Genomic DNA, 25,000 nt, shown 5'->3' with positions numbered 1-25,000 from the left:
ACCTAATGTAAAGGGGAGGGGGTACTGTAGATACCTAATGTAAAGGTGAGGGGGGGTACTGTAGATACCTAATGTAAAGGGGGGGGGTACTGTAGATACCTAATGTAAAGGTAGGTGAGGGGGTACTGTAGATACCTAATGTAAAGGTAAGGGGGGGGGGTACTGTAGATACCTAATGTAAAGGGGGGGGTACTGTAGATACCTAATGTAAAGGTGAGGGGGTACTGTAGATACCTAATGTAAAGGGGAGGTACTGTAGATACCTAATGTAAAGGGGAGGGGGGGTACTGTAGATACCTAATGTAAAGGGGAGGGGGGTACTGTAGATACCTAATGTAAAGGGGAGGGGGGTACTGTAGATACCTAATGTAAAGGGGGGGGGTACTGTAGATACCTAATGTAAAGGTGAGGGGGTACTGTAGATACCTAATGTAAAGGGGGTACTGTAGATACCTAATGTAAAGGGGGGGTACTGTAGATACCTAATGTAAAGGGGAGGGGTACTGTAGATACCTAATGTAAAGGGGGGGGGGTACTGTAGATACCTAATGTAAAGGGGAGGGGGGTACTGTAGATACCTAATGTAAAGGGAGGGGGGGGGTACTGTAGATACCTAATGTAAAGGGAGGGGGTACTGTAGATACCTAATGTAAAGGGGAGGGGGTACTGTAGATACCTAATGTAAAGGTGAGGGGGTACTGTAGATACCTAATGTAAAGGGGGGGGTACTGTAGATACCTAATGTAAAGGGGAGGGGGGTACTGTAGATACCTAATGTAAAGGGAGGGGGTACTGTAGATACCTAATGTAAAGGTGAGGGGGTACTGTAGATACCTAATGTAAAGGGGAGGGGGTACTGTAGATACCTAATGTAAAGGGGAGGGGGGTACTGTAGATACCTAATGTAAAGGGGGGGGGGGTACTGTAGATACCTAATGTAAAGGGGGGTAGGGGGGTACTGTAGATACCTAATGTAAAGGGGAGGGGGTACTGTAGATACCTAATGTAAAGGTGAGGGGGGTACTGTAGATACCTAATGTAAAGGGGAGGGGGGGGGGGGGGGTACTGTAGATACCTAATGTAAAGGGGAGGGGGTACTGTAGATACCTAATGTAAAGGGGAGGGGGTACTGTAGATACCTAATGTAAAGGTGAGGGGGTACTGTAGATACCTAATGTAAAGGTGAGGGGGTACTGTAGATACCTAATGTAAAGGGAGGGGGGGGGGTACTGTAGATACCTAATGTAAAGGGAGGGGGGTACTGTAGATACCTAATGTAAAGGGGAGGGGGTACTGTAGATACCTAATGTAAAGGTGAGGGGGGGGGGGGTACTGTAGATACCTAATGTAAAGGTGAGGGGGTACTGTAGATACCTAATGTAAAGGGGAGGGGGTACTGTAGATACCTAATGTAAAGGGGAGGGGGTACTGTAGATACCTAATGTAAAGGGGAGGGGGGGGTACTGTAGATACCTAATGTAAAGGTGAGGGGGGGTACTGTAGATACCTAATGTAAAGGTGAGGGGGGTACTGTAGATACCTAATGTAAAGGTGAGGGGGGTACTGTAGATACCTAATGTAAAGGGGAGGGGGGGGGTACTGTAGATACCTAATGTAAAGGTGAGGGGGGTACTGTAGATACCTAATGTAAAGGGGAGGGGGTACTGTAGATACCTAATGTAAAGGTGAGGGGGTACTGTAGATACCTAATGTAAAGGTGAGGGGGGGTACTGTAGATACCTAATGTAAAGGGGGGGGGTACTGTAGATACCTAATGTAAAGGGGGGGGGTACTGTAGATACCTAATGTAAAGGTGAGGGGGGTACTGTAGATACCTAATGTAAAGGTCAGGGGGTACTGTAGATACCTAATGTAAAGGTGAGGGGGGGTACTGTAGATACCTAATGTAAAGGTGAGGGGGGTACTGTAGATACCTAATGTAAAGGGGAGGGGGTACTGTAGATACCTAATGTAAAGGGGAGAGGGGGTACTGTAGATACCTAATGTAAAGGGGGTAGGGGGGTACTGTAGATACCTAATGTAAAGGGGAGGGGGTACTGTAGATACCTAATGTAAAGGGGGTACTGTAGATACCTAATGTAAAGGTGAGGGGGGGGGTACTGTAGATACCTAATGTAAAGGGGAGGGGGGTACTGTAGATACCTAATGTAAAGGGGAGGGGGTACTGTAGATACCTAATGTAAAGGGGGGGGGTACTGTAGATACCTAATGTAAAGGGGAGGGGGTACTGTAGATACCTAATGTAAAGGGGAGGGGGGTACTGTAGATACCTAATGTAAAGGTGAGGGGGGGGGGTACTGTAGATACCTAATGTAAAGGTGAGGGGGGGCACTGTAGATACCTAATGTAAAGGGGAGGGGGTACTGTAGATACCTAATGTAAAGGGGGGTACTGTAGGTAAAGGGGGGGGGTACTGTAGATACCTAATGTAAAGGGGGGGGGGGGTACTGTAGATACCTAATGTAAAGGGGAGGGGGGTACTGTAGATACCTAATGTAAAGGGGGGGTACTGTAGATACCTAATGTAAAGGGGGGGGTACTGTAGATACCTAATGTAAAGGTGAGGGGGGGGGGTACTGTAGATACCTAATGTAAAGGTGAGGGGGGGGTACTGTAGATACCTAATGTAAAGGGGGGGGGTACTGTAGATACCTAATGTAAAGGGGAGGGGGTACTGTAGATACCTAATGTAAAGGTGAGGGGGGTACTGTAGATACCTAATGTAAAGGTGAGGGGGGCACTGTAGATACCTAATGTAAAGGGGAGGGGGGGGGTACTGTAGATACCTAATGTAAAGGGGGGGGTACTGTAGATACCTAATGTAAAGGGGGTACTGTAGATACCTAATGGGGTACTGTAGATACCTAATGTAAAGGTGAGGGGGTACTGTAGATACCTAATGTAAAGGGGGGTACTGTAGATACCTAATGTAAAGGGGGGGGGGTACTGTAGATACCTAATGTAAAGGTAAGGGGGGTACTGTAGATACCTAATGTAAAGGGGGGGGGGGTACTGTAGATACCTAATGTAAAGGGGAGGGGGGTACTGTAGATACCTAATGTAAAGGTGAGGGGGTACTGTAGATACCTAATGTAAAGGGGGGGGGGTACTGTAGATACCTAATGTAAAGGGGGGGGGTACTGTAGATACCTAATGTAAAGGGGGGGGTACTGTAGATACCTAATGTAAAGGGGGGGGTACTGTAGATACCTAATGTAAAGGGGGGGGGGTACTGTAGATACCTAATGTAAAGGTGAGGGGGGTACTGTAGATACCTAATGTAAAGGGGGGGGGGTACTGTAGATACCTAATGTAAAGGGAGGTACTGTAGATACCTAATGTAAAGGGGAGGGGGGTACTGTAGATACCTAATGTAAAGGTGAGGGGGGTACTGTAGATACCTAATGTAAAGGGGAGGGGGGTACTGTAGATACCTAATGTAAAGGGGAGGGGGGTACTGTAGATACCTAATGTAAAGGGGGGGTACTGTAGATACCTAATGTAAAGGGAGGGGGTACTGTAGATACCTAATGTAAAGGGGGGGGGTACTGTAGATACCTAATGTAAAGGTGAGGGGGGTACTGTAGATACCTAATGTAAAGGGGGGGGTACTGTAGATACCTAATGTAAAGGGGGGGTACTGTAGATACCTAATGTAAAGGGGGGTTCTGTAGATACCTTTAATGTAAAGTTTCCCTCCCAGCCGGTGTCGGCATCAGCCGCTCATATCCTCGGGGAGGTCTGCCGGGAGAAACAGGAAGCAGCGATCCCATTGGTCCGTCTGTTCCTTCACTATGGAAACATCCTGCCTTTCCTCAGTGCCGTCGCCCACGCAGAGGTCAACCGCACACAGTGAGAACACACACACACACACACACACACACACACACACATAGAGGTCAACCGCACACAGTGAGAACACACACACACACACACACACACACACACACACACACACACACATAGAGGTCAACCGCACACAGTGAGAACACACACACACACACACACACACACACACACACACACACACACACACAAGAGGTAAACCGCACACAGTGAGAACACACACACACACACACACACACACACACACACACACACACACACACACACACATAGAGGTAAACCGCACACAGTGAGAACACACACACACACACACACACACACACACACACACACACACACACACACACACACATAGGTAAACCGCACACAGTGAGAACACACACACACACACACACACACACACACAGAGGTCAACCTCACACACTCTTTAAGAAAAGGTTTCCAAAAGGGTTCTGTCCCTATAGGAGAACCTTTTTGGGTTCCAGGTAGTACCCTTTCTGGAAATGGTTCTACCTGAAACCAAGAAGGGTTCTTAAAAGGGTTCCCCTAAGGGGACAGCCGAGGAACCTTTTAGGTTCGAGATAGCACATTTTATTCTAAGAGTGCACAGTAAGATAGACACGCACACACTCTCACACACACACAGTCACACACACACAGTCACACACAGTCACACACACACACAGTCACACACACAGTCACACACAGTCACACACACACACACACAGTCACACACACACACAGTCACACACACACACAGTCACACACAGTCACACACACACACAGTCACACACACACACAGTCTCACACACACACAGTCTCACACACACAGTCACACACACACACAGTCACACACACACACAGTCACACACAGTCACACACACACACAGTCACACACACACACTCTCACACACACACAGTCTCACACACACACAGTCACACACACACACAGGTCAAATGCGCACACGACTAACCACCAACCTAGACTCAGTACTGACCACCATCACAGTACTGACCACCAACCTAGACTCAGTACTGACCACCATCACAGTACTGACCACCAGTCTAGACTCAGTACTGACCACCATCCTAGACTCAGTACTGACCACCAACCTAGACTCAGTACTGACCACCAACCTAGACTCAGTACTGACCACCATCACAGTACTGACCACCAACCTAGACTCAGTACTGACCACCACCCTAGACTCAGTACTGACCACCATCACAGTACTGACCACCAACCTAGACTCAGTACTGACCACCATCCTAGACTCAGTACTGACCACCAACCTAGACTCAGTACTGACCACCATCCTAGACTCAGTACTGACCACCATCTCAGTTCTGACCACCAACCTAGACTCAGTACTGGCCACCAACCTAGACTCAGTACTGACCACCATCACAGTACTGACCACCAACCTAGACTCAGTACTGACCACCATCCTAGACTCAGTACTGACCACCAACCTAGACGCAGTACTGACCACCATCACAGTACTGACCACCAACCTAGACTCAGTACTGACCACCAACCTAGACTCAGTACTGACCACCATCCTAGACTCAGTACTGACCACCATCTCAGTACTGACCACCAACCTAGACTCAGTACTGGCCACCAACCTAGACTCAGTACTGACCACCATCACAGTACTGACCACCAACCTAGACTCAGTACTGACCACCATCACAGTACTGACCACCATCCTAGACTCAGTACTGACCACCATCCTAGACTCAGTACTGACCACCAACCTAGACTCAGTACTGACCACCAACCTAGACTCAGTACTGACCACCATCCTAAACTCAGTACTGACCACCAACCTAGACTCAGTACTGACCACCAACCTAGACTCAGTACTGACCACCATCCTAGACTCAGTACTGACCACCATCCTAGACTCAGTACTGACCACCATCACAGTACTGACCACCAACCTAGACTCAGTACTGACCATCAACTTAGACTCAGTACTGACCACCATCCTAGACTCAGTACTGACCACCAACCTAGACTCAGTACTGACCACCATCACAGTACTGACCACCAACCTAGACTCAGTACTGACCACCATCACAGTACTGACCACCATCCTAGACTCAGTACTGACCACCATCCTAGACTCAGTACTGACCACCAACCTAGACTCAGTACTGACCACCAACCTAGACTCAGTACTGACCACCATCCTAAACTCAGTACTGACCACCAACCTAGACTCAGTACTGACCACCAACCTAGACTCAGTACTGACCACCATCACAGTACTGACCACCAACCTAGACTCAGTACTGACCACCAGTAGACTCAGTACTGACCACCATCCTAGACTCAGTACTGACCACCATCCTAGACTCAGTACTGACCACCATCACAGTACTGACCACCAACCTAGACTCAGTACTGACCATCAACTTAGACTCAGTACTGACCACCAACCTAGACTCAGTACTGACCACCAACCTAGACTCAGTACTGACCACCAACCTAGACTCAGTACTGACCACCAACCTAGACTCAGTACTGACCACCAACCTAGACTCAGTACTGACCACCATCACAGTACTGACCATCAACCTAGACTCAGTACTGACCACCATCCTAGACTCAGTACTGACCACCAACCTAGACTCAGTACTGACCACCATCACAGTACTGACCACCAACCTAGACTCAGTACTGACCACCAACCTAGACTCAGTACTGACCACCAACCTAGACTCAGTACTGACCACCAACTTAGACTCAGTACTGACCACCAACCTAGACTCAGTACTGACCACCAACCTAGACTCAGTACTGACCACCATCACAGTACTGACCATCAACCTAGACTCAGTACTGACCACCAACCTAGACTCAGTACTGACCACCATCACAGTACTGACCACCAACCTAGACTCAGTACTGACCACCAACCTAGACTCAGTACTGACCACCAACCTAGACTCAGTACTGACCACCAACTTAGACTCAGTACTGACCACCATCTGTAGGGACCCTAACTCTCTCCTCCTCCCCTCTGTAGGGACCCTAACTCTCTCCTCCTCCCCTCTGTAGGGACCCTAACTCTCTCCTCCTCCCATCTGTAGGGACCCTAACTCTCTCCTCCTCCCCTTTGTAGGGACCCTAACTGTCTCCTCCTCCCATCTGTAGGGACCCTAACTCTCTCCTCCTCCCATCTGTAGGGACCCTAACTCTCTCCTCCTCCCCTCTGTAGGGACCCTAACTCTCTCCTCCTCCCATCTGTAGGGACCCTAACTCTCTCCTCCTCCCCTCTGTAGGGACCCTAATACCATCTTCAGAGGGAACTCTCTAACATCTAAGTGTATCGATGAGACCATGAAGCTGGCTGGGAACCACTACCTCCAGGTCACCTTGAGATCCATGATAGATGAAGTAGGTACCATCCCTCTCTCTCTCTCCCTCTTTCTTTCTCTCTCTCTCTCTCTCTCTCTCTCTCTCTCTCTCTCTCTCACTCTCTCTCTCACTCTCTCTCTCTCTCTCTCTTCTCTCTCCCTTACCTCTCTCTCTCCCTCTCTCTCTCACTCTCTCTCCCTCTCTCTCTCTCTCTCTCTCTCTCTCTCTCTCTCTCTTTCAATTCAATTCAAGGGGCTTTATTGGCATGGGAAACATCTCTCTATAAAGAGTTTGTCAGTAACAGTGGTTATGTTTTTGTCTCCAGATCTGTACGGACCACAAGCCCTGTGAGATCGACCCGGTCAAGCTCAAAGAGTCAGAAAACCTAGAGACCAACAGGTGAGTGGTGTGTGTGTGTGTGTGTGTGTGTGTGTGTGTGTGTGTGTGTGTGTGTGTGTGTAGCCTGTAGTAGTGGTGAGACCTAGCCTGGTTCTAACCCTGTGGTTTTGACCCTGTGGTTCTAACCCTGTGGTTCTAACCCTATGGTTCTAACCCTATGGTTCTAACCCTGTGGTTCTAACCCTGTGGTTCTAACCCTATGGTTCTAACCCTGTGGTTCTAACCCTGTGGTTCTAACCCTATGGTTCTAACCCTATGGTTCTAACCCTGTGGTTCTAACCCTATGGTTCTAACCCTATGGTTCTAACCCTGTGGTTCTAACCCTGTGGTTCTAACCCTATGGTTCTAACCCTGTGGTTCTAACCCTATGGTTCTAACCCTATGGTTCTAACCCTGTGGTTCTAACCCTGTGGTTCTGACCCTGTGGTTCTAACCCTATGGTTCTAACCCTATGGTTCTAACCCTGTGGTTCTAACCCTGTGGTTCTAACCCTATGGTTCTAACCCTATGGTTCTAACCCTGTGGTTCTGACCCTGTGGTTCTAACCCTATGGTTTTAACCCTATGGTTCTAACCCTGTGGTTCTAACCCTGTGGTGACCCTGTGGCTTCTCAGGAGAACCTGCGTCAGTATGTCGACCGGATCTTCAACATGATCACAACGTCAGGCGTGCGTTGTCCCACCGTCATGTGTGATATTTTCTTCTCACTCAGAGAATCTGCTGCAACACGTTTCGAAGGTAACCAACTATACCACCCAATCCTGTAGAGTGGTGACCTCTCCATTTCTCTGCTCTCTCTCCCTCTCCCCAACCCCTCTCTCCCCTTCTCTCTCTCTCTCTCTCTTTCTCTCTCCCTCTCTTTCTCTCCCTCTCTCTCCCCTCTCTCTCCCTCTGTCTCTCTCTCCCCCTCTCTTTCTCTCCTCCCTCTCTCCTCCCCTTCTCTCTCTCTCTCTTTCTCTCTCCCTCTCTCTCTCTCTCTCTCTCTTTTCTCTCCTCCCTCTCTTTCTCTCCCTCTCTCTCCCTCTGTCTCTCTCTCCCCCTCTCTTTCTCTCTTTCTCTCCTCCCTCTCTCTCTCTCTCTCTTTCTCTCCTCCCTCTCTCTCTCTCTCTCCCTCTCTCCTCCCTCTCCCCAACCCCTCTCCCCCTCTCTTTCTCTCCTCCCTCTCCCCAACCCCTCTCTCCCCCTCTCTGTCTCTCTCTCCTCTCTCCTCCCCTCTCCCCAACCCCTCTCTCCCCTCTCTTTCTCTCCTCCCTCTCCCCAACCCCTCTCTCCCCCTCTCTTTCTCTCCTCCCTCTCCCCAACCCCTCTCTCCCCCTCTCTTTCTCTCCTCCCTCTCTCCTCCCCTTCTCTCTCTCTTTCTCTCTCTCCCTCTCTCCTCCCCTTCTCTCTCTCTCTGTCTCTCTCTCCCTCTGTCTCTCTCTCCCTCTGTCTCTCTCTCTCTCCCCTCTCTCTCCCCACCCCCTCTCTCCCTCTCTCCTCCCTCTCCCCACCCCCCTCTCTCCCTCTCTCTTTCTCTCCTCCCTCTCTTTCTCTCCTCCCTCTCTCTCCTCCCCTTCTCTCTCTCTCTCTTTCTCTCCTCCCTCTCTTTCTCTCCCTCTCACTCTCTCTCTTTCTCTTTCTCTCTGTCTCTGTGATGTCTCTGTGATGTTGTTAAAGACTTGTTTCCTGTTTACTTCCTGTCTTTATCATTGGGTTTTTCTTCTCCAGTAGGTGGAACCTCTAGTCTGATAGGCTGCACTGCCCCCTGCTGCACTGTGCTAACATCCCCTCTCTGTGTTTCTGTAGTCGACCAGGATGTGAGGTACACAGCGGTCAGTAGTTTCATCTTCCTGCGATTCTTCGCCCCGGCCATCCTCTCTCCCAACCTGTTCCAGCTGCGACCGCATCACCCTGTGAGAACACACTTCTAGCTCCTTGAGTGTTTAAAACAGAATTCCCCCTGCTGTGGGTCACAGTGTTTACTACAGAATTCCCCTGCTGTGGGTCACAGTGTTTACTACAGAATTCACCCTGCTGTGGGTCACAGTGTTTACTACAGAATTCACCCTGCTGTGGGTCACAGTGTTTACTACAGAATTCCCCCTGCTGTGGGTCACAGTGTTTACTACAGAATTCCCCTGCTGTGGGTCACAGTGTTTACTACAGAATTCACCCTGCTGTGGGTCACAGTGTTTAAACAGAATTCCCCTGCTGTGGGTCACAGTGTTTACTACAGAATTCCCCTGCTGTGGGTCACAGTGTTTACTACAGAATTCACCCTGCTGTGGGTCACAGTGTTTACTACAGAATTCACCCTGCTGTGGGTCACAGTGTTTACTACAGAATTCACCCTGCTGTGGGTCACAGTGTTTACTACAGAATTCACCCTGCTGTGGGTCACAGTGTTTACTACAGAATTCACCCTGCTGTGGGTCACAGTGTGTTAGTGGGTTGTGGGTCACAGTGTGTTAGTGGGTTGTGGGTCACAGTGTGTTAGTGGGTTGTGGGTCACAGTGTTTACTACAGAATTCACCCTGCTGTGGGTCACAGTGTTTACTACAGAATTCACCCTGCTGTGGGTCACAGTGTTTACTACAGAATTCACCCTGCTGTGGGTCACAGTGTTTACTACAGAATTCACCCTGCTGTGGGTCACAGTGTTTACTACAGAATTCACCCTGCTGTGGGTCACAGTGTGTTAGTATGTTGTGGTTAACAGTGTGTTAGTATGTTGAGGGTCACAGTGTGTTAGTATGTTGAGGGTCACAGTGTGTTAGTATGTTGTGGTTAACAGTGTGTTAGTATGCTGTGGGTCGGTAGTGTTCTAACCTTAGTCCGTCTCCTCCTCAGGACCCCGCCACGTCTCGGACCCTCACCCTCATCTCAAAGACCATCCAGACCCTGGGTAGCCTGGCCAAGTCCAAGTCAGCTAGTTTTAAAGAGACTTACATGGCGGCCTTCTACGATTACTTCAACGAGCAGAAGTATGGCGACGCTGTGAAGAACGTGAGTCTCTGCTCTGTGGCTGGGAGAACGAGAGTCTCTGCTCTGTGGCTGGGAGAATGAGAGTCTCTGCTCTGTGGCTGGGAGAACGAGAGTCTGCTCTGTGGCTGGGAGAACGAGAGTCTCTGCTCTGTGGCTGGGAGAATGAGAGTCTCTGCTCTGTGGCTGGGAGAACGAGAGTCTCTGCTCTGTGGCTGGGAGAACGAGAGTCTCTGCTCTGTGGCTGGGAGAACGAGAGTCTCTGCTCTGTGGCTGGGAGAACGAGAGTCTCTGCTCTGTGGCTGGGAGAACGAGAGTCTCTGCTCTGTGGCTGGGAGAATGAGAGTCTCTGCTCTGTGGCTGGGAGAACGAGAGTCTCTGCTCTGTGGCTGGGAGAACGAGAGTCTCTGCTCTGTGGCTGGGAGAACGAGAGTCTCTGCTCTGTGGCTGGGAGAACGAGAGTCTCTGCTCTGTGGCTGGGAGAACGAGAGTCTCTCTGTGGCTGGGAGAACGAGAGTCTCTGCTCTGTGGCTGGGAGAAAGAGAGTCTCTGCTCTGTGGCTGGGAGAACGAGAGTCTCTGCTCTGTGGCTGGGAGAACGAGAGTCTCTGCTCTGTGGCTGGGAGAACGAGAGTCTCTGCTCTGTGGCTGGGAGAACGAGAGTCTCTGCTCTGTGGCTGGGAGAACGAGAGTCTCTGCTCTGTGGCTGGGAGAACGAGAGTCTCTGCTCTGTGGCTGGGAGAACGAGAGTCTCTGCTCTGTGGCTGGGAGAATGAGAGTCTCTGCTCTGTGGCTGGGAGAACGAGAGTCTCTGCTCTGTGGCTGGGAGAACGAGAGTCTCTGCTCTGTGGCTGGGAGAATGAGAGTCTCTGCTCTGTGGCTGGGAGAACGAGAGTCTCTGCTCTGTGGCTGGGAGAACGAGAGTCTGCTCTGTGGCTGGGAGAACGAGAGTCTCTGCTCTGTGGCTGGGAGAACGAGAGTCTCTGCTCTGTGGCTGGGAGAATGAGAGTCTCTGCTCTGTGGCTGGGAGAATGAGAGCTCTATAGTCCTGGTACTGACCAGCCCCCAGTGATCAGAATGAGAGCTCTACGGTTCTGGTACTGACCAGCCCCCAGTGATCAGAATGAGAGCTCTAAGGTTCTGGTACTGACCAGCCCCCCGGTGATTAGTCAGTGTGGATAGTCTTTGGGAGAAGGAGAGAAGAAGTTGATAGCGATTTTACAGATTTATGGCCAGGGGATAGAGGCGGTTTAGGAGTCTGTTTGTCTGAACCTTGATGCACCGGTACCGCCTGCAGGACAGGAGCAGGGAGAACAGTCCTTGTCTTATGGCCAGGGGATAGAAGTGGTTTAGGAGTCTGTTTGTCTGAACCTTGATGCACCGGTACCGCCTGCAGGACAGGAGCAGGGAGAACAGCCCTTGTCTTATGGCCAGGGATAGAAGCGGTTTAGGAGTCTGTTTGTCTGAACCTTGATGCACCGGTACCGCCTGCAGGACAGGAGCATGGAGAACAGTCCTTGTCTTATGGCCAGGGGATAGAAGCGGTTTAGGAGTCTGTTTGTCTGAACCTTGATGCACCGGTACCGCCTGCAGGACAGGAGCAGGGAGAACAGTCCTTGTCTTATGGCCAGGGGATAGAAGCGGTTTAGGAGTCTGTTTGTCTGAACCTTGATGCACCGGTACCGCCTGCAGGACAGGAGCGTGGAGAACAGTCCTTGTCTCGGGTGGCTGGAGGCTTTGGCAATTTTTCAGACACTGGCTGTACGTCCTGGATGTCTGGGAACTCACCCCAGCTCACCCCCAGCTCACCCCCAGCTCACCCCCCAGCTCACCCCACGGCTCATCCCCCAGCTCACCCCCAGCTCACCCCCCAGCTCACCCCCAGCTCACGCCACAGCTCATCCCCCAGCTCACCCCCAGCTCACCCCCAGCTCACCCCACAGCTCATCCCCCAGCTCACCCCCCAGCTCACCACCAGCTCACCCCCAGCTCACCACCAGCTCAACCCCAGCGCACCCCCAGCTCACCCCCAGCTCATCCCCCAGCTCACCACCAGCTCACCCCCAGCGCACCCCACAGCTCACCCCCAGCTCATCACTCTCTGTAGGGCCTTCCGGTCGAGAGCGGTGCAGTTACCAGACGGTGATACAACCAGTCAGGATGCTCTCGATGGTGCAGCTGTAAAAGTTCCTGAAGGATCTGCATTGGCCATGCCAAATGGTTTCAGCCTCCTGAGGGAGAAGAGGTGTTGTCGTGTCTTCTTCACGGCGGTTCTGGTGTGAGAGGACCCATGTGAAGTCCTCAGTGATGTGGACAACGAGGACCTTGAAGATCTTGACCATCTCCCCTGCGGCTCCGTCGACGGGGTGGGGGGGGGGTGAATCCTCCCACCGTTTCCTGTAGTCCACCATCAGCTTGCTGACGCTGAGAGAGAGGTTGTTGTCATGGCACCACACTGTCAGGGTCTCCTCCCTATAGGCTGTCTCCTCCCTGTCGGTGATCAGGCCCTACCACCAGGTCTCCTCCCTCCTCTGTCTCCTCCCTGTCTGTGATCAGGCCCTACCACCAGGTCTCTGACCTCCTCCCTATAGGCTGTCTCTTCCCTGTCGGTGATCAGGCCCTACCACCAGGTCTCCTCCCTCCTCTGTCTCCTCCCTGTCGGTGATCAGGCCCTACCACCAGGTCTCCTCCCTCCTCTGTCTCCTCCCTGTCGGTGATCAGGCCCTACCACCAGGTCTCCTCCCTCCTCTGTCTCCTCCCTGTCTGTGATCAGGCCCTACCACCAGGTCTCCTCCCTCCTCTGTCTCCTCCCTGTCGGTGATCAGGCCCTACCACCAGGTCTCCTCCCTCCTCTGTCTCCTCCCTGTCGGTGATCAGGCCCTACCACCAGGTCTCCTCCCTCCTCTGTCTCTGTCTGTGATCAGGCCCTACCACCAGGTCTCCTCCCTGTCGGTGATCAGGCCCTACCACCAGGTCTCCTCCCTCCTCTGTCTCCTCCCTGTCGGTGATCAGGCCCTACCACCAGGTCTCCTTCCTCCTCTGTCTCCTCCCTGTCGGTGATCAGGCCCTACCACCAGGTCTCTGACCTCCTCCCTATAGGCTGTCTCATCGCTGTCGGTGATCAGGCCCTACCACCAGTTCTCTGACCTCCTCCCTATAGGCTGTCTCCTCCCTGTCGGTGATCAGGCCCTACCACCAGGTTTCCTCCCTCCTCTGTCTCCTCCCTGTCGGTGATCAGGCCCTACCACCAGGTCTCCTCCCTCCTCTGTCTCCTCCCTGTCGGTGATCAGGCCCTACCACCAGGTCTCCTCCCTCCTCTGTCTCCTCCCTGTCTGTGATCAGGCCCTACCACCAGGTCTCCTCCCTGTCGGTGATCAGGCCCTACCACCAGGTCTCCTCCGTCCTCTGTCTCCTTCCTGTCAGTGATCAGGCCTACCACCAGGTCTCCTTCCTCCTCTGTCTCCTCCCTGTCGGTGATCAGGCCCTACCACCAGGTCTCCTCCCTCCTCTGTCTCCTCCCTGTCGGTGATCAGGCCCTACCACCAGGTCTCCTCCCTCCTCTGTCTCCTCCCTGTCGGTGATCAGGCCCTACCACCAGGTCTCCTCCCTCCTCTGTCTCCTCCCTGTCTGTGATCAGGCCCTACCACCAGGTCTCCTCCCTGTCGGTGATCAGGCCCTACCACCAGGTCTCCTCCCTCCTCTGTATCCTCCCTGTCGGTGATCAGGCCCTACCACCAGGTCTCCTCCCTCCTCTGTCTCCTCCCTGTCGGTGATCAGGCCCTACCACCAGGTCTCTGACCTCCTCCCTATAGGCTGTCTCCACCCTGTCGGTGATCAGGCCCTACCACCAGGTCTCTGACCTCCTCCCTCCTCTGTCTCCTCCCTGTCGGTGATCAGGCCCTACCACCGTTGTGTCGTCCAGCATATTTGATGATGGAGTTGGAGTCGTGCATGGCCACACAGTTGTGGGTAAACAGGGGTTACAGGAGGGGGCTAAGCATACACCCCTGGGGGGCCCCCGTGTTGAGAGTCAGCGTGGCGGAGGTGACGTTGCCTAGGCTCTGGTCAGAAGTAGTGCACTACATAGTGAAGAGGGTGTGATTTGGCATAGGTAGCATAAGCGATTTCAGAGCGTTGGGCCAGTAGCCTGAAAGGTCACCAGTTCGAATCCCGAGATGACTAGGTCAAAAATCTGCCGATGTGCCCTTGAGCAAGGCACGTAAAAACTAATTGCTATTGTAAGTCGCTCTGGATAAGAGAGTCTATTAAAATGACTAAAATGTCAAATTTAAATTTGAGATGCGCCCTCTGTCTGTCTGTCTGTAGTTCCTGGACCTAATCTCGTCGTCAGGGAGATGGAACCAGAAGAGTATCGAGACTCCCATCATGCTGAAAGAGGGGTAAGAGAGAGAACACAGGGGAGAACACAGGGGGTAACACTGAGGGGTTAGGGGTAAGAGAGAGAACACAGGGGGTAACACTGAGGGGGTTAGGGGTAAGAGAGAGAACACAGGGGGTAACACTGAGGGGTTAGGGGTAAGAGAGAGAACACAGGGGGTAACACTGAGGGGGTTAGGGGTAAGAGAGAACACAGGGGGTAACACTGAGGGGGTTAGGGGTAAGAGAGAGAGAACACAGGGGGTAACACTGAGGGGTTAGGGGGTAAGAGAGAGAGAACACAGGGGTAACACTGAGGGGGTTAGGGGTAAGAGAGAGAACACAGGGGGTAACACTGAGGGGTTGGGGGTAAGAGAGAGAACACAGGGGTAACACTGAGGGGTTAGGGGTAAGAGAGAGAACACAGGGGTAACACTGAGGGGTTAGGGGTAAGAGAGAGAACACAGGGGTAACACTGAGGGGTTAGGGGGGGTAACACTGAGAGAGAACACAGGGGTAACACTGAGGGGGTTAGGGGTAAGAGAGAGAACACAGGGGGTAACACTGAGGGGTTAGGGGTAAGAGAGAGAACACAGGGGGTAACACTGAGGGGTTAGGGGTAAGAGAGTGAGAACACAGGGGTAACACTGAGGGGGTTAGGGGTAAGAGAGAGAGAACACAGGGGTAACACTGAGGGGGTTGGGGGTAAGAGAGAGAGAACACAGGGGGTAACACTGAGGGGGTTGGGGTACTGAGACCTAGAACAATTTCTAACAATCTGCCCCAGACTCACTACTGAACCTATTTAACAAGGTTTCTATACAGTAGTATTGGATCAGGCCCCAGACTCACTACTGAACCTATATAACCTGGTATCTCTACAGTAGTATTGGATCAGGCCCCAGACTCACTACTGATCCTATATAACCTGGTATCTCTACAGTAGTATTGGATCAGGGCCCAGACTCACTACTGAACCTATGTAACCTGGTATATCTACAGTAGTATTGGATCAGTCCCCAGACTCACCACTGAACCTATATAACCTGGTATCTCTACAGTAGTATTGGATCAGGCCCCAGACTCACTACTGAACCTATATAACCTGGTATCTCTACAGTAGTTTTGGATCAGGGCCCAGACTCACTACTGAACCTATATAACCTGGTATCTCTACAGTAGTATTGGATCAGGGCCCAGACTCACTACTGAACCTATATAACCTGGTATCTCTACAGTAGTATTGGATCAGGCCCCAGACTCACTACTGAACCTATATAACCTGGTATCTCTACAGTAGTATTGGATCAGGGCCCCAGACTCACTACTGAACCTATATAACCTGGTATCTCTACAGTAGTTTTGGATCAGGGCCCAGACTCACTACTGAACCTATATAACCTGGTATCTCTACAGTAGTATTGGATCAGGGCCCAGACTCACTACTGAACCTATATAACCTGGTATCTCTACAGTAGTATTGGATCAGGGCCCAGACTCACTACTGAACCTATATAACCTGGTATCTCTACAGTAGTATTGGATCAGGGCCCAGACTCACTACTGAACCTATATAACCTGGTATCTCTACAGTAGTATTGGATCAGGCCCCAGACTCACTACTGAACCCATATAACCTGGTATCTCTACAGTAGTATTGGATCAAATCAAATCAAATCAAATTTATTTATATAGCCCTTCGTACATCAGCTGATATCTCAAAGTGCTGTACAGAAACCCAGCCTAAAACCCCAAACAGCAAGCAATGCAGGTGTAGAAGCACGGTGGCTAGGAAAAACTCCCTAGAAAGGCCAAAACCTAGGAAGAAACCTAGAGAGGAACCAGGCTATGTGGGGTGGCCAGTCCTCTTCTGGCTGTGCCGGGTGGAGATTATAACAGAACATGGCCAAGATGTTCAAATGTTCATAAATGACCAGCATGGTCGAATAATAATAAGGCAGAACAGTTGAAACTGGAGCAGCAGCACAGTCAGGTGGAAGTTGAAACTGGAGCAGCAGCATGGCCAGGTGGACTGGGGACAGCAAGGAGTCATCATGTCAGGTAGTCCTGGGGCATGGTCCTAGGGCTCAGGTCAGTTGAAACTGGAACAGCAGCATGGCCAGGTGGACTGGGGACAGCAAGGAGTCATCATGTCAGGTAGTCCTGGAGCTCAGGTCCTAGGGCTCAGGTCCTCCGAGAGAGAGAAAGAAAGAGAGAAGGAGAGAATTAGAGAACGCACACTTAGATTCACACAGGACACCGAATAGGATAGGAGAAGTACTCCAGATATAACAAACTGACCCCAGCCCCCCGACACATAAACTACTGCAGCATAAATACTGGAGGCTGAGACAGGAGGGGTCAGGAGACACTGTGGCCCCATCCGAGGTCACCCCCGGACAGGGCCAAACAGGAAGGATATAACCCCACCCACTTTGCCAAAGCACAGCCCCCACACCACTAGAGGGATATCTTCAACCACCAACTTACCATCCTGAGACAAGGCTGAGTATAGCCCACAAAGATCTCCGCCACGGCACAACCCAAGGGGGCGCCAACCCAGACAGGATGACCACAACAGTGAATCAACCCACTCAGGTGACGCACCCCCTCCAGGGACGGCATGAGAGAGCCCCAGTAAGCCAGTGACCCAGCCCCTGTAATAGGGTTAGAGGGAGAGAATCCCAGTGGAAAGAGGGGAACCGGCCAGGCAGAGACAGCAAGGGCGGTTCGTTGCTCCAGAGCCTTTCCGTTCACCTTCCCACTCCTGGGCCAGACTACACTCAATCATATGACCCACTGAAGAGATGAGTCTTCAGTAAAGACTTAAAGGTTGAGACCGAGTTTGCGTCTCTGACATGGGTAGGCAGACCGTTCCATAAAAATGGAGCTCTATAGGAGAAAGCCCTGCCTCCAGCTGTTTGCTTAGAAGTTCTAGGGACAATTAGGAGGGCCTGCGTCTTGTGACCGTAGCGTACGTGTAGGTATGTACGGCAGGACCAAATCAGAGAGATAGGTAGGAGCAAGCCCATGTAATGCTTTGTAGGTTAGCAGTAAAACCTTGAAATCAGCCCTTGCTTTGACAGGAAGCCAGTGTAGAGAGGCTAGCACTGGAGTAATATGATCAATTTTTTTGGTTCTAGTCAGGATTCTAGCAGCCGTATTTAGCACTAACTGAAGTTTATTTAGTGCTTTATCCGGGTATCCGGAAAATAGAGCATTGCAGTAGTCTAACCTAGAAGTGACAAAAGCATGGATTAATTTTTCTGCATCATTTTTGGACAGAAAGTTTCTGATTTTTGCAATGTTACGTAGATGGAAAAAAAGATGTCCTTGAAATGGTCTTGATATGTTCTTCAAAAGAGAGATCAGGGTCCAGAGTAACGCCGAGGTCCTTCACAGTTTTATTTGAGATGACTGTACAACCATTAAGATTAATTGTCAGATTCAACAGAATATCTCTTTGTTTCTTGGGACCTAGAACAAGCATCTCTGTTTTGTCCGAGTTTAAAAGTAGAAAGTTTGCAGCCATCCACTTCCTTATGTCTGAAACACATGCTTCTAGCGAGGGCAATTTTGGGGCTTCACCATGTTTCATTGAAATGTACAGCTGTGTGTCATCCGCATAGCAGTGAAAGTTTACATTATGTTTTCGAATAACATCCCCAAGAGGTAAAATATATAGTGAGAACAATAGTGGTCCTAAAACGGAACCTTGAGGAACACCGAAATTTACAGTTGATTTGTCAGAGGACAAACCATTCACAGAGACAAACTGATATCTTTCCGACAGATAAGATCTAAACCAGGCCAGAACTTGTCCGTGTAGACCAATTTGGGTTTCCAATCTCTCCAAAAGAATGTGGTGATCGATGGTATCAAAAATCAGGGCCCAGACTCACTACTGATCCTATATAACCTGGTATCTCTACAGTAGTTTTGGATCAGGGCCCAGACTCACTACTGAACCTATATAACCTGGTATCTCTACAGTAGTATTGGATCAGGCCCCAGACTCACTACTGAACCTATATAACCTGGTATCTCTACAGTAGTATTGGATCAGGGCCCAGACTCACTACTGAACCTATATAACCTGGTATCTCTACAGTAGTATTGGATAAGGCCCCAGACTCACTACTGAACCTATATAACCTGGTATCTCTACAGTAGTATTGGATCAGGGCCCAGACTCACTACTGAACCCATATAACCTGGTATCTCTACAGTAGTATTGGATCAGGCCCCAGACTCACTACTGAACCTATATAACCTGGTATCTCTACAGTAGTATTGGATCAGGCCCCAGACTCACTACTGAACCTATATAACCTGGTATCTCTACAGTAGTTTTGGATCAGGGCCCAGACTCACTACTGAACCTATATAACCTGGTATCTCTACAGTAGTATTGGATCAGGCCCCAGACTCACTACTGAACCTATATAACCTGGTATCTCTACAGTAGTATTGGATCAGGGCCCAGACTCACTACTGAACCTATATAACCTGGTATCTCTACAGTAGTATTGGATCAGGGCCCCAGACTCACTACTGAACCTATATAACCTGGTATCTCTACAGTAGTATTGGATCAGGGCCCAGACTCACTACTGAACCTATATAACCTGGTATCTCTACAGTAGTATTGGATCAGGCCCGTCCTGCCTGTCCTTCACCTCGTGTGTTTCTCTGAAGACCTCTCTGTCTGATTATCTCTCCTGGCGATCTCTTCCTCCTTCAGTCAGTCACTCATTTCTTCTTCTCTCCAGGTTCATGATCAAGCGAGCCCAGGGAGGAACCGTTTTGGGATGAAGAACTTCAAGAAGAGGTGGTTTCGCCTCACTAACCATGAGTTTACCTACCACAAAACCAAAGGTAATGGCTGGAGGTTTGTGGGGCTCTTCAACAGGTTGTCAGGCCTGGTTCTACGTCTGGTCTGTCTGTGTGCTCAAGATCTCGTTATATGGTATCCACCGTGTGTTATAGAGGTGTAGTTAGATGGTATCCACCGTGTGTTATAGAGGTGTAGTTAGATGGTATCCACTATGTGTTATAGAGGTGTAGTTAGATGGTATCCACTATGTGTTATAGAGGTGTAGTTAGATGCTATCCACTATGTGTTATAGAGGTGTAGTTAGATGGTATCCACTATGTGTTATAGAGGTGTAGTTAGATGGTATCCACTGTGTGTTATAGAGGTGTAGTTAGATGGTATCCACTATGTGTTATAGAGGTGTAGTTAGATGGTATCCACTGTGTGTTATAGAGGTGTAGTTAGATGGTATCCACTATGTGTTATAGAGGTGTAGTTAGATGGTATCCACTATGTGTTATAGAGGTGTAGTTAGATGGTATCCACTATGTGTTATAGAGGTGTAGTTAGATGGTATCCACTATGTGTTATAGAGGTGTAGTTATATGGTATCCACTGTGTGTTATAGAGGTGTAGTTAGATGGTATCCACTATGTGTTATAGAGGTGTAGTTAGATGGTATCCACTGTGTGTTATTGAGGTGTAGTTAGATGGTATCCACTATGTGTTATAGAGGTGTAGTTAGATGGTATCCACTATGTGTTATAGAGGTGTAGTTAGATGGTATCCACTATGTGTTATAGAGGTGTAGTTAGATGGTATCCACTGTGTGTTATAGAGGTGTAGTTAGATGGTATCCACTATGTGTTATAGAGGTGTTAGATGGTATCCACTATGTGTTATAGAGGTGTAGTTAGATGGTATCCACTGTGTGTTATAGAGGTGTAGTTAGATGGTATCCACTGTGTGTTATAGAGGTGTAGTTAGATGGTATCCACTGTGTGTTATAGAGGTGTAGTTAGATGGTATCCACTATGTGTTATAGAGGTGTAGTTAGATGGTATCCACTATGTGTTATAGAGGTGTAGTTAGATGGTATCCACTATGTGTTATAGAGGTGTAGTTAGATGGTATCCACTATGTGTTATAGAGGTGTAGTTAGATGGTATCCACTATGTGTTATAGAGGTGTAGTTAGATGGTATCCACTATGTGTTATAGAGGTGTAGTTATATGGTATCCACTGTGTGTTATAGAGGTGTAGTTAGATGGTATCCACTATGTGTTATAGAGGTGTAGTTAGATGGTATCCACTGTGTGTTATAGAGGTGTAGTTAGATGGTATCCACTATGTGTTATAGAGGTGTAGTTAGATGGTATCCACTATGTGTTATAGAGGTGTAGTTAGATGGTATCCACTATGTGTTATAGAGGTGTAGTTAGATGGTATCGACTGTGTGTTATAGAGGTGTAGTTAGATGGTATCCACTATGTGTTATAGAGGTGTAGTTAGATGGTATCCACTGTGTGTTATAGAGGTGTAGTTATATGGTATCCACTGTGTGTTATAGAGGTGTAGTTAGATGGTATCCATTGTGTGTTATAGAGGTGTAGTTAGATGGTATCCACTATGTGTTATAGAGGTGTAGTTAGATGGTATCCACTATGTGTTATAGAAGTGTAGTTAGATGGTATCCACTGTGTGTTATAGAGGTGTAGTTAGATGGTATCCACTATGTGTTATAGGTAAACCGTGTGGTAAACCGTGGGGTGTTGGAGCTATTTCCAAATACCCCCTCCCCCGTGTGGTAAACCGTGGACTGTTGGGGCTATGTCCAAATACCGATGGGTGTTGGGGCCCAAACACCCCCGTGTGGTAAACCGATGGGTGTTGGGGCTATTTCCAAATACCCCCCCCCGTAAACCCCCCCCCCGTGTGGTAAACCGATGGGTGTTGGGGCTATGTCCAAATACCCCCTGTGTGGTAAACCGTGGGGTGTTGGGGCTATTTCCAAATACCCCCGTGTGGTAAACCGTGGGGTGTTGGGGCTATGTCCAAATACCCCCCGTGTGGTGAACTGTGGGGTAAAATACCCCCCGTGTGGTAAACCGTGGGGTGTTGGGGCTATTTCCAAATACCCCCGTGTGGTAAACCGTGGGGTGTTGGGGCTATGTCCAAATACCCCCGTGTGGTAAACCGTGGGGTGTTGGGGCTATTTCCAAATACCCCCCGTGTGGTAAACCGTGGGGTGTTGGGGCTATGGCTGTTGGGTTGAGTTTGCAGAGATGAACACAGAGACGGGGAGTTTCTAGTCAGAAAACAAGAAAACAAAATAAACATAACAACAAAATAACTGAGGTTCGGTTCGGTCCTTCTTCTCAGACTCCGTGTCTGTCTCTCGCGGGGTGCCACGGCGCTCCCTTTATGTGGCCTGCACGGCTGGTTGGCACGCTCCCCTAATTACCTCTACTTGGAGCCATCAGCGTCGGGTACCCAGCATGTGTACTCCCAGCAGAGGGAGCCAACGTTGGAAATTATAGTGGGTCAAGCGTGTCGTGTGTGGTGGAGATTCTAGCCTTTCAAAGCGCTTCATGATGACAGAAGTCGGTGCTACAGGGCGATAGTCACTTAGTTCAGCTTGCTTGGGTACAGGAACAATGGTGGCCATCTTGAAGCAAGTGGGGACAGCAGACTGGGATAGGGAGAGTTTGAAAATGTCGGTAAAAACTCCAGCCAGTTAGTCTGCACATGCTCTGAAAACGCAGCTTGGGATGCCCTCTGGGCCGACAGCCTTGAGAGGGTTAACACGCTTGAATGTCCTACTCACGTCGGCTACAGAGATCTGGAGCCTAAAAATAACATTGGATTTGATTTGATTCGGTCCTCGTGGACAGCGGGGGCCCACGTCGGTGGCAGTGAGTTGTTTTGTCCGCGACTTGGCTGGTTTTTCCTTTATCATCCAGGACAAGTGCGACTCCACTTTGACCCTATAATCTATCTTTGCCTGTTTGATTGTCTGTTTGTACTCGTCCATGTTTCCAGTCCCTCACCGTGGTTAAATGCGGTAGTTTGCGCTGCCATCTGGTTTTGGGTTCTAATGGTCACAGTAGGAACAACATCCTCTATTTTATTTAGCCTTTATTTAACTAATCAAGTCAGTTACGAACAAATACTTATTTACAATGATGGCCTACTTGTAAACCCCTTCCCCTCCCCTAACCCGGACGACACTGGGCCAATTGTGCGCCGCCCTATGGAACTCCCGATCACGGCCGGTTTTGATACAGACCGGGATCGAGCCCTGGGTGACGCATCTATATTACGGCCAAAGACAGAGTCAGTGTGTTGATTCATCGTGTTGATGATTAACTTTGTGAACAGGAATCAAAGCTAAGCTGCAATGGGAGAAAACCACCCAATACACACACACACACACACACACACACACACACACACACAGCTGTTTGTTCTGGTGTCTGATGCAGTACCTTGTTTTCTCCAGGTGAGGGCGCTCTCTGCAGAATCCCTATAGAGAATATCCTGGCTGTAGAGAGACTGGAGGAAGAGTCATTCAAGATGAAGAACGTAAGAATACAAACCATCAAACACCAACTACCAAACACCAACTACCAAACACCAACTACCAAACACCAACTACCAAACACCAACTACCAAACACCAACTACCAAACACCAACTACCAAACACCAACTGCTAAACACCAACTACCAAACACCAACTACCAAACACCAACTACCAAACACCAACTACCAAACACTAACTACCAAACACCAACTACCAAACACTACCAAACACTATATAGCTATAAACACCTTAGCGGCCAGACTCTAATATAAACACCTTAGCGGCCAGACTCTAGATATAAACACCTTAGCGGCCCAGACTCTAGGTACCAAACACCTTAGCGGTCCAGACTCTAGATATAAACACCTTAGCGGTCCAGACTCTAGCTATAAACACCTTAGCGGTCCAGACTCTAGATATAAACACCTTAGCGGTCCAGACTCTAGATATAAACACCTTAGCGGTCCAGACTCTAGATATAAACACCTTAGCGGTCCAGACTCTAGCTATAAACACCTTAGCGGTCCAGACTCTAGCTATAAAACACCTTAGCGGTCCAGACTCTAGCTATAAACACCTTAGCGGTCCAGACTCTAGATATAAACACCTTAGCGGTCCAGACTCTAGATATAAACACCTTAGCGGTCCAGACTCTAGATATAAACACCTTAGCGGTCCAGACTCTAGATATAAACACCTTCTAGCGCGGCCAGACTCTAGATATAACACCTTAGCGGCCAGACTCTAGCTATAAACACCTTAGCGGTCCAGACTCTAGCTATAAACACCTTAGCGGTCCAGACTCTAGATATAAACACCTTAGCGGCCAGACTCTAGATATAAACACCTTAGCGGCCAGACTCTAGATATAAACACACTTAGCGGTCCAGACTCTAGCTATAAACACCTTAGCGGTCCAGACTCTAGATATAAACACCTTAGCGGTCCAGACTCTAGCTATAAACACCTTAGCGGTCCAGACTCTAGATATAAACACCTTAGCGGTCCAGACTCTAGATATAAACACCTTAGCGGTCCAGACTCTAGATATAAACACACTTAGCGGTCCAGACTCTAGCTATAAACACCTTAGCGGTCCAGACTCTAGCTATAAACACCTTAGCGGTCCAGACTCTAGCTATAAACACCTTAGCGGTCCAGACTCTAGATATAAACACCTTAGCGGTCCAGACTCTAGATATAAACACCTTAGCGGTCCAGACTCTAGATATAAACACCTTAGCGGTCCAGACTCTAGATATAAACACCTTAGCGGCCAGACTCTAGATATAAACACCTTAGCGGCCAGACTCTAGATATAAACACCTTAGCGGTCCAGACTCTAGCTATAAACACCTTAGCGGTCCAGACTCTAGCTATAAACACCTTAGCGGCCAGACTCTAGCTATAAACACCTTAGCGGCCAGACTCTAGATATAAACACCTTAGCGGTCCAGACTCTAGCTATAAACACCTTAGCGGTCCAGACTCTAGCTATAAACACCTTAGCGGTCCAGACTCTAGCTATAAACACCTTAGCGGTCCAGACTCTAGCTATAAACACCTTAGCGGTCCAGACTCTAGACACCTTAGCGGTCCAGACTCTAGATATAAACACCTTAGCGGT

At 49.5% G+C, this 25,000-nt stretch overlaps 1 pseudogene; it reads left to right on the top strand.

Moving 5' to 3' along the window:
• The window catches only part of LOC121844434, a 43,526-nt pseudogene that overhangs the window by 10,160 nt on the left and 8,366 nt on the right, over positions 1 to 25,000 (top strand).

The sequence above is a fragment of the Oncorhynchus tshawytscha genome, unplaced genomic scaffold (genome assembly GCF_018296145.1).
Source record: "Oncorhynchus tshawytscha isolate Ot180627B unplaced genomic scaffold, Otsh_v2.0 Un_contig_9555_pilon_pilon, whole genome shotgun sequence".
Classification (NCBI taxonomy): Eukaryota; Metazoa; Chordata; class Actinopteri; order Salmoniformes; family Salmonidae; genus Oncorhynchus; species Oncorhynchus tshawytscha.
This window is presented reverse-complemented; position numbering and strand designations above follow the sequence as displayed.